This window comes from Lissotriton vulgaris, chromosome 1_1, assembly GCF_964263255.1.
Source record: "Lissotriton vulgaris chromosome 1_1, aLisVul1.2, whole genome shotgun sequence".
NCBI lineage: Eukaryota > Metazoa > Chordata > Amphibia > Caudata > Salamandridae > Lissotriton > Lissotriton vulgaris.
In genome coordinates, this window is record NC_141685.1 from 634,376,328 (window position 1) to 634,387,676 (window position 11,349).

Below are 11,349 nucleotides of genomic sequence, written 5' to 3' on the forward strand. Positions count from 1 at the left end.
ATATGTTATGGTGTGAGTGTTGATTTGTTCAGCATGTCGTTCAGTTGCTTGCACTGCTCTTTTAGGCCTTAGTTGGATGGTTATGCTCAGCGGTAGGTCCCTTGCTCACTGTGAGGCTGAATTCCAGCTAGTCTGGCTGATGAGGGGTGATAAAGTATTAAAAAGGTAGGCTTAGACCTGGGAAATTGTTTATTTTGACAGGTTGAAATAGCTGTTTATAACTGCACCACAAGCTGCAGTGGCTGGTTTGATACATGTTTTATAGTGCTACTTTAGTGGGTGGTACAAGGAGTGCTCCAGCCGACTTGTAGCATTTACTTTACAGGCCCTGGGTACATGTAATACCATTTACTATGGACTTATGTGTAAATTAAATATGCCCTATTATGTGTAGTATGTCAATTTTATCATGTTTGGAAGCGAGAGATAAAGTATTTTACCTCTGATTAGAAGGAGGAAAGCAATGCCAACAAAGACAGGTTCAGCCAAAATAGGGTAAAGAAGACAAATATGTGGGGAAATACCACACAAAATATACCATTTCTAACACAGCACCATACTATTGATGTGAGTACTGCGGCTCGTAACTTAAAGATGGTATGTTTGAAAGGTGGAATGGGGCAGAAAGAAGAGAACATGCTAGTAAGGTGACAATTTTTTTTTTTTAAAGATGAAAAAGTTGTGAGCAAAGGGTGATCAGAGAGTGAGCGGGTGCCAGAGAACCAGTTCATAACAGAGTGACTAGAGAGATGTGCGGAAGTGGAATGAAGGACAGCGAAAGGCGGCTAGATGTCTGGTTGATGCTTAAAGGGTCCTCATGGACCTTAATGATGTATTTACTGCCAGTTAGTAGATCGAACTAAGGAACACATGCATTAAGGTAGGCTTTTGCGAATCTTTGACTGTGATTATTAACTAATCGCAATTAAGGACTCGCAAAAGCCTATGCATGTAGGAATCGCTATAAAAATAGCTATTCTTAAACATTCCTTAATTGTGAATCGCCAATAGGTACTCGCAAATTGCGCCTGAAATTTCAAGGGTGCAAGGGTGCCAAAATGGCACCTGGTTGCACCCCTGAAATTGTACTGTGCACCCATGTTACGCACACACATGCCCCAACTGCATTGTTTGTGTAACATGAAACTTAGAAAAGTGCATTTTTCAAAGTTTTAGCAAATTAACGACCAGTTTAATTTTTGGTAATTTGTGGCCCCAGATATCAAAATTGCTATTTCAAAGTGCTTCTAGCATTGCATTTAAGGAATCACAAATTGCGATTCCTTAAATGCTAAATGCAATTGCAATTTGGGAAATCACAAAAAGTTGCGATTACCGAAATTGCGCATCCCAGAGACTTTCATGTGTTGCAAAAGGCAATTTTCCAATCACAAAGGGCCGATTTTTGCGAATCGCACTGTTTGCGATCGCAAAATCCCTTGATGCATGTGACCCTAAAAGCAGACCACACTACTGCAGTCCATGCAGGTAACAGCAGTTGGACAGTGGGGCAGTGGTGGTGGGTTCGGGGGGATTTTGAGTGACGATCCAGAGGGGAAATGTATTATTTATTTAATTTTCCCTCAGCATCGTCCCTCGAAATTCCCCGCAACCCGGCCCCACCGTTGTTACCTGCACGGACCGTGGCTGACAACACAGCTGTTTCGCTCACCTACAAGGGGTACGCCTTGTATTGGTCACTGCTGTCACCTGCTTTACAGCACACAGCAGCTCCCTGAAGGACGAGTGTGCAAATCGCAGCAGTGCTGGCAGGAGAGAAACTCCTTTGCCTTTCATCTCATCTTTTTATATTCAATTGCACACAATTTGATGGGTCAAAACATCATCACTCATTATGTCACCCAAAACACTAACACGTGCAAGAATCCTATCTATTGCTGAAGAAGACTCACTGTTTTACCTCATTCTATGTGTACTAGACTGAGGCCTTATCCGAATGGTTTATGACAATCTAATTAAGCATTGGCAGCAAGGGGTGACTCAAAGCCGCTTATTATATGTTAAAATATAAAAATGCACACCTACCAACCTAGCATAATGTCTTACTAGCAACATCACAATGGAAAATAGAATGTCCTTGAATCCGCCTGTTAGTAATGTAGTATATGTGTTTAAAAAAACATGAAGTCACTTTTTAGTAGAAAATACTATTTTCTGTACTCTTTTGGAAAATGTAGCACTTTGGATGATGGGTGAGCTTTAGTTGACTTGGTCTACTTTTTTTGTCCTAACTTAGCGTTTGTTGCATGGCAGTGAAGAACTTAAAAAAGAAATATCACCACAAATGCAAATTTGACAGTATTTCTGATACTCAACATTCTATTGTTTATAATGCCTTGGTTGAGTGAGGGCATAGATGGATGAGTACATTATAGGGTGGATGGATGGATGAATGGTTTGTTTGGACCAACTACAATTAAATAGCATACTCAGTTGATTCTGTTGTAGCCAAGAGGTCAAGAAAGGACTATTGAAAAAAACGGGGTATTTGTTTAGCATTACAGGTTTGGGTTACACCAATCTTTGTTGCCCAGCATGATTATAGTAATACCAGAACAATATGTGGCACAACTCAAGTTCCTTCTCGGAAGAACTCAAATAATTTTGGATATCATTGGTTTTGTGGTAGGTCTAAGCAAAACAATTGGGTCAGACAGTCGTTATGAAGAGTGATTTTCTTTCCCATGTGTACCCAATGGAGATTATGATAAGCCTAAATCATATGAACCCTCTTAACTAAGGTTTTGAGTTAACCATATGTCTGAGTTCTTGCTACTTTTCAATAGTTTTTGACTATTCAAGTGGAACTCTGCACGCGAGAAGGGAAATACAGATGAAAAGTTTGAGACTTTAGATCTGTGAGTAATTTCTGTAGCAAAAATTATGGGAGCCAACATAAGTGGCATTCCTTCATTGACAATGTAAAGAGTATGCCGTTACACCATTGTCAAGAACAAAAAAATTAATATAAGAGAGAGGAGCTTGAAGCATGTCAAGTGTACCCTAAACAGTATTTTGCACACTGATACTATTCCCTACCTCCATATCTACAAAACAGGCTCCTATCAAATAGTTATGTAATTTCTGGTATGTTCATTAGGCCAGTGGTTTAGGTTTTGGGGCACTTGTGGTCCTTTGTAATTAAAGTAAACTCTTAGTAGGTCAGCCATGCTCTCAGCGGTCCGCACCATTGAAAGAGTTTCTCACAACAGCAGTTGGTCATGCAGTCTAGGAAGAAGCTTCTTCACTTTCTGTTATTAATGATGTAACAAGCATTACACCTATTAGACCAGATATGCATTTGTGACTGGTGTACTTAGGTGAATGCACTCTCTGTTGCTGGCTGTGCTTTTCTTCACAATCTAACATCTAGATAAGTTCTTAGCACCGGAGGTTTGTAAAGTAACCTTTGTAGCTTTTTCTAATCCACTTGCCAAATAGGAGGACGTGACTTCCGGCCTTGTTGTTAGACATATTGTCCAGCTTTTCCTGTGCTTTTGCAGGCCGCCTGGCAAAGACGTGTGAGGCGAGCCATCTGAACAGATAATACGGTCTGCCAGCAGTCTCTGCTGAGATCTTGTCAGCAACTGTAGACTACTTGTATCAAAATAGTGGCCACCAGTTCATGTCCTGATTGTTATTTGTCTTTTATTCACATTTTGACAGTCATGACATCACTTGGGTCTAATTATTATAACAAAGGTATCAATTGTGACATTCTTATCCTTATCGTGATTGTGGTACATTTGTACACAGACCTGGTTCTTAGCAGGTTAACTGGCAACCCAGCACTCTTCACTGCCCATCAGTGGCATTTGTCCGTGGGGTCGCTTATACACGGACCGTTTATCATGCTCTTGAATGTGATGAAGTTATGTGTTGCCTGATAGTTAGACCAGAAGTGCAGGTTGTGTTACTCTTTTAGTTCTTTCGGCAGTCACACAAAAAGGTGTTGGTATGAACAGGCACAATATCCTACCAGGATATGCCACTACCCATACAGGTAATCATTCAACAGTCATGGAAGGGCTTTTCTTTCCAGTAGTTCTTGCTATCTGTGATGTCACTATCTCCCTTATCAGTATTGTAAATGTACCTGGTTTGGGTTCCTTAAATCCTTGCCAAATACCAGGCCCAGACATTATTCCCAGTTCTTCCCCTAAGTAGCAGTGATCTTCAGAGACAGCAATCAATAATTCAGCACCTAAACAACACTTTTCTAGGGTACAACCCTAGCTGACCAACAACTATCTGAAGCTCAAACCCAACAAATATGAACTCCTCCTTATCTAACCAAAAAGAAATTCCTATCCTATACACAACTGGCTTGGCAACGTACTGCACTAAACTGAGCGCTTTCCATCTCCAACTCTTCAAATCACTAGGGATTACACTTGAAAAAAACCTGAGCATGAATAACCACATTAATGCCACAGCAACAGGTGCCTTCTACACCCTTCTACACAGAAATAAAATCGAACCCTTCATCACCCTTCGAAGACCTAAAGACCATAGTACAATACTTAGTCCTCTCTAAGCTGGACTGAGGTAATGCAAAAAACAAGGACTTTGGTATCCAAAAAACACAATATGCCTATGAAATCCATACTCAACACAGTGGCCAAACCTTTGTCAGGAGAAAACTGCCATAATCACATCACTCCCACACTTTAGAAACTCAGCTAGCTACCAATCAAAGCAAGAATGATATTGCAAATGGCATGCTCAGCCCACAAAGCTCTTTACACTGAAAAACCAACCTAGTGGTGAAACTCAAACACTCTACTCCTGATTCTGCCCTAATTTAAAAAAGAAAAGTTTTACCTGAGAATCAATCATTCCTACACTTCAGAAAAATCATAAATTACTTCTTCTCTCCAAATACTTGACCCACCTCCCTAAAATAACCGACTGCTCAGACGAAAACTTCCCTCTCTAGCCAGCAAAGAGCCTGAACAACTCTACCTCTGAATGTAACTGTGCATCCCCTAACTTTTGAAATAACCTACCATCGCTACCTCGGAACTATATAACCCGTCTACTCCAGCATCATTTACATAATATTATCATGTTTGCCCATTGTTTTATTGTTTTCCGTGTACATTGTCTGTAAATGCTGCTAATAACATGTCTACTTCACCATCGTTTCCATACTATTATCATGTAGGCTCATTGATTTTATGTTTTTCCTTATATATTGTTTATAAATGTTGCTGTGCATATTCTGTATATTGATCTAATACCCTTGGATCTGGTTTACGCTATACACAATTAAAGAAAATAATGAAATAAATACATAAATAAAGAAATGGGCAGCACAGCAAACAGTTTTTACAACAACTGTGGTGGGTTCATTTAAACAAAACTGCTGGTTTCGTGGGGGCATATTATCAAGAGCGGCGTTAAATTTATCACCAGTTTAGCGGCAGAAAACTGCTGCTAAAGCGGCAATATCGGGCTTGATAATATACAGTGGAGAATTCCAATAGAAACCCATGTTCACGCCAGAATGTGGACTTCTATTGGAATTCTACAGGGCATATATTCAAGCCCATTATTGTCGCTTTAGCAGCAGTTTTCTGCCGCTAAACCGGCGATAATTTTTAATTCCGTTCTTGATAATATGCCCCGTGGTTCTTTCAACACTTAGATAACCATGGGTGAGCATACTTCGCTTTTAACAAATATTATCAACAACAACAGTGCTTGCAACAATTTGTTTGTTTGTATTGCGTACTACTCATGAAGTAAATCCTATACGTAGACTAATGTTCGAAACATGAAGTTTACTGCTCTTGACTTTGCCCTTATGGATATTCAGACAAAAATCAAAACCAAAATATTGTCCTACCAAAATATTGTGATAAAGAAATATCGTTTGCAAGAATATTTTTGTCTAGAATATCGATTTTAATGTTAGCAATATCGATTTTGAAATTACAAAGTCATTAATATCATTTACAAAAACATAGTTGTTAATAATATTTCTTATAAATTATTTGTATGTGTTTTAGTTTATATTTTAAAGTATATGATATACATTTGTTGTATAATTAATGTGTATGTTTTTTAATATAGTTGTTACATTTTTAGTAGTTATTACATTTAATTTAATAATCATTTGTGATTTTTGGTACCATAGCTTGTTGTGGGTTTATAGGGGTACAGGGTGGGAAGTAATTTACTAACAATAAATTAATAATTAGTTTTCAATGATTATTAATTATTTCATTTACAATTAAATATATTAATTGTGCAATTAATGTCTTTGTATTTTAAATTTTAGGTGTCGGTTGTGTGGTTTATAGGGGTGCAGGTTGGGAGGTAAATTAATTTTAATTAATTCATATTTAGGGCCTCAATACGATGGCAGTGGAACCGCCTGGGGATGCTTGTCCGCCCGTCGCATTTTGATGGCGGTCAGATGGAGGGCGGTCGGAGAGACCAACCGCCTTCGATCCAATGGGCTCAAGGAGCCCATCAGTCCATTGGAGGGACAGCAATCCCTATAATAGTGACGGTGCCTGCTCAAGCACCACCGTAGTGATTACAATGTCCCTTGGTACCAGCCATTTCATGCCAGTTAACCCATCATGAAAAAGGCAGGGGGATAAGGACTTGGGGGTCCCTGTTCCCTCCAGGCTTTCCACTATGTGCTCCTATACGTATCCATGCACCCTGTGGCAGTGACTACATGGTGAATGCCACATAGTGCAGGGATATGCAAAATGTGTTTATTGTGCACTGCAGTGTGTGCTGCAGCTCGCAGCACGCGCCGCATTACAAAATATACACATTACGACCGTCCTGCAGGCAGTAGAATCCTAATTTTGATGGCGGGACCACCTACAGTTAGTCAGGCGTTTCTGTTCCCGACAGGATGGTGGTTGGACGGAAGTCCGATCGCCATCATAATGAGGCACTAAGATTTGTCATCATAATAATTATTTAATTGATTGTTAATTATGATAATTGTGCAACAACATTTTTGTAGTTACATTTTAGGTGAGGGTTGTTGTTTTGTAGGGGTATAGGGTGGGAAGTAAATTAATTTAAATGAAGCAATAAATATTTGAATTATGATATTAATTATCAAATTGAAATTAATTATGTTATTTGTGTATTTCATTTTTCATCAAATTCGTATTAATTAAGTAATAGTTAAATGTTATTTAATGATAATTAATTAATTGATAAATATGTATGTTAATAGTGTTAAAAAATTATTAAACTTTAAGTTTGGTTTGTAAGTTTTGTAGAGGTGATAGAGCGCGCAGGTCACCCGACTACAATTTTACCAATACTCACTGGGGCCCATAATTCAATTTCACATTTACTTAATCAGGTAACCCACACTCTACTACCAGTCTATTTTATTTTCCGAAATTCCTGTACCGTTGACTTACCAATCCTTGTCACTTGATACCTATGACCACATGAATCAGGGAGTTATATGTAAAGAAAGGCAATCAAGATACCATAATTTTTGCACTCATATAATAACCACAGACTCAGGGTAGGTTTAAACTCTTTATCAAATCATCATCAAAAGTCATGAGCCACAGATTAAAGGTGATTAAACTATCAATAATCAAGATCAGAAACAGTGTATAGCTATGCAAAAGATAGATTATGCCAACCATTTAGCAAAGTTTGAAATAAAGGGAAGGTAAAACAAGAAACATACTATTATCAGATACAGACTTTCGCAATTTGACTCAAGGCGGGTAAAGAAAAGGAACATACTAAACCAACAGTTTTGCAAATATTAGTGGTTTGAGAAAGAACACCATGTGCACTAACGAAACAAAATTTTAGCATATAACTATAGGGAAGGTAAAAATTGGAACATACTATAAATTCAGATAATCAAGCTTCTTACAGGGAAAAGGTAAAGAGAAGGGAAATTTTGCAAATCATAGAAGACCGTTATGACAGTAAACTAAAGGTGGGTAAGAAAAGTGGAACATGCTAAATAAACGTAAATATGAATTTCTCATCTATTTCAGGAAAGGGTAAGAAAAGAAACATATGCAATCATAACTTTTGCAAATCAGGGAAGGTAAAGAAAAAGGACGCAAATTATATGGACAATTACCCACTGTTAGACCTGGCACCTTGGCGTGAGTTTCCCTTCCACTTTTTGCTGATGTGCCTCAGATGTTTTTGCTGGTGTCCGCCACTCAGGGCACTGCGGCACGGCCAATCCGTGCGGCAGTGCAAGTGATCCCTATGTAAAGTGTATATGTGATTGATTTCCATGATTGGTTCATTGGATTTGCTGTCAGTTCCCAGTAAAGTGCACCAGGAATGTCAGGGCTTGTAAATGCTAATGCTGCTGGTGGACCTGCAGCGCTGGTTGCACCACCCACAGAAGCAGCCTGTGAAAATGTGTCTCGGATCTGCCATTGCAGAACCTACGTGCAGTCTGGTACTGTCATGCTGGCAGGGCAAGTGCACACACTTGCCAGCCTCTAAACCTTCCCTTATATTCATATTAGTCACCCCTATGGTAGGCCCTAGGGCAGGGGGCATTGTAAGTGTAAGGTAGGACAAGCCCTGATGTGTGTGGCATGTCCTAATAGTGAATTACAGCCAAATTCATTTTTCACTATTGTAAGGCTAGCGGTTGTCTTAGGCCAGATGAGCTGCTGGAGTTATTACACCTTATAATCCCAGCAGGCTCAGGGAACATGGTAGAAAGTCAAGTTTAGTATGCCCGAACTCAGAATAATAAAATACATCTTTTAGTAAAGGTTATTTTAATATCCTGTGTTTGCAAATGCTACTTTTAGAAAGTTAACCTTTGCTTGCCTAACCATTTCAGCCCGCCTCTGCTAGGATGTGTATCTGACTGGGTTATGTGAGTGACAGGGCTGGTGGATGACAGGTGGTGAATGCAAGGATCACACCTTGGTGGAAGGTGGGAGTGCCCCTGGACTCTCAATAGGGCTGTGCTCTGCCACCACAATACTGGCTTCGGCCCCTGGGGAGCGACTGATGACTCAGCCGACACCTGGCCCAGGAAAGGCGAAGCACTGTCAGCAAGGTACTCCTGGCTGCCCTGTCCACACAATGCTGGCTCCACCTCCTGTGGAGCGTCTGATGTGCCTGCCCCTCACACTGAAAGGAAAAGTCAGGAACTGCACAACAGAGTGCTTCAAAACTGAAATGGACTATGCAAAGGACTCCCTGGCATGAAAAGACAAAAGAAATGCTGTATAAAAGTAGGAGCCCTGCTCCTTGTAAATCAGAATCCTGTTTCCCACAACGAACCTCTGCCCAACTAGAAGGAGAAGAAGACGCTGGAAGAACTGGCCTGCTGCTGCCCTGCTGAGGAAGGAGAGGAAAAGACTTGATAAGGAGACTTTGCTGATTTGTGCAAAACTTTCTCCAAGGGCTTGACTGAGGTTGCCCCCTGACCTGAGCCACAGGACCATCTGGCTTAACCTGCTTCTGCTCGTTTGTAAGGACTTCTGCCCCACCGGTGCCGGGACCTTTGGTGCCCCCAGCCCCTCCTTGAGGCCGTGAATCAACCGTGTTTCCCGGTCCCCGCCGAGGAAGAGCCCTGCTCCATTGAGCCGCTCTCCCCCTGCTGAGGGAAATCACAGAGTCTTCTCACCTTGGGAGGCTCGCTGCCGTGACCTGTGGTGCCCCCCAGCTCCTCCTCGAGGCCGTGATCAACTGTGTCCCCCCATCCCCGACGAGGGAGAGCCCCGCACCGTCGAGCCGCTCTCCCCCCGCTGAGGGGGATCACCGCATCACCGCCGTTGGAGGCTCTCTGGTGCACCCCCCACGCTCCCGCGTGACGTCCACACCAGACCCAGAAGACAAACCACTGAAGCCCAGACGCCTCGGGCGCCAGCCCCACTCTGATCGAGAGCCGCTGGCCGCCTCGCATCTGCCTTCGCGGAAGACCGCAGCCGAGACATCGTCACCGGGCTCGGGGCCCACAACGTTCTTATTTCCCCGCCTTCACAAGGATCTCTAACGTACTGTCAGCCCAACCGCGGTACGAGCCACCCTTCCATCTCGGCTCGTACCGCTCTGTGTCCGGCTGCCGCTCCCCGTGAGCCCCGCAGCGTGTGCCTTGAGCCGCGGCACGAGCCAATCTCCCAACGAGGCTTGCACCGCTCCTTGTCACCTGGGCCCCTGGCAGCCTCGTAGCTTGCACTCCGTCCCGTGCGAGTCGCACAGCGGTACGACTTGTACTCCCTACCTGACCCAGCCGTGCCGTACGCGCCTCACGCGAGGAGCGTGAGCTTTGGCAGGTCGACCCCGTACATCGAGCCGGAAGCCTACCGGAGCACTAGAAAGCACATAGGGGCAAGAGAACTGCGTGAAGGCACCTAAAAGAGTGCATCTAGAGAACTGTGGCCATTACAGAAAACGGAACTATACAAGTGAAGTGCAAACAAAGAGAACACTTGCCTATTTTGAATCTTGTGGCATATATAAACGTTATTGGCCTTGTTATAAGTCTGACCTACATATATATATATATATTTTTACATAAAAGAACGTATTTTTATATATAACACTTGCCTGGTGTCCATTTGTGGGGGGATTGATACATTTTACTGTGTGTATTATTACAAGTGCTTAACTCCATAGCGCCTGAAGAATCGCCTTGGCTGCTCACGCCACGCACCTAGAGGGTGAGCAAGGGTAATTCTAAAGGGTCATCCTTCAACCTGACTTAGAGGAGAGGGTCCCTGCTTGTCACAAGTGCACACTTGCGCCAACCAGAGACCCTCAATTCTAACACCCACAGAGATGTATATTTACCTAGAATGGTGTGAAGACCAACCCTGGCCACGGGTCAGTTAGAAAGGACAGGAGAAACCCCAAAAGATTTCAGTGCCAGTAGGCAAGCAGGTGCAGATCAGATAACAAGGACAGGATACCCCCAGGATTTGGATCAGGACCTGACCACCAAAGGTTAAGACCAGTACCCGCAGTTTCGGTTGCAACGCCTGCGCTACTCCCTCTCTGCAAGGAATCAGCCCAAAACCCCGATTGGGTTACAGCATTCCCAGCAAAGTGTTTCGCAAACACTTCAACTTCCCTGAACCCCGATTGGGTTCTCGAACCTCCCGACAGAGTGCTCCACAGCCCTCTGCTCTTAGTTACCTATTGAGTGTGCGTTGGGTCAATAACTGGTCAGCTATTCGGAAAAGTCGGACAATTTCTTTAGCTAAACGTACACTAGTTATACTGTGTTCCAGGTCAGTGTACCACCCCCCCAATGTTGCAATTGTAAGGATCCCCAATTTCGATTGGACAAAGGAGGAGGACAGATCATCACACCACCTACATTTTAGACTT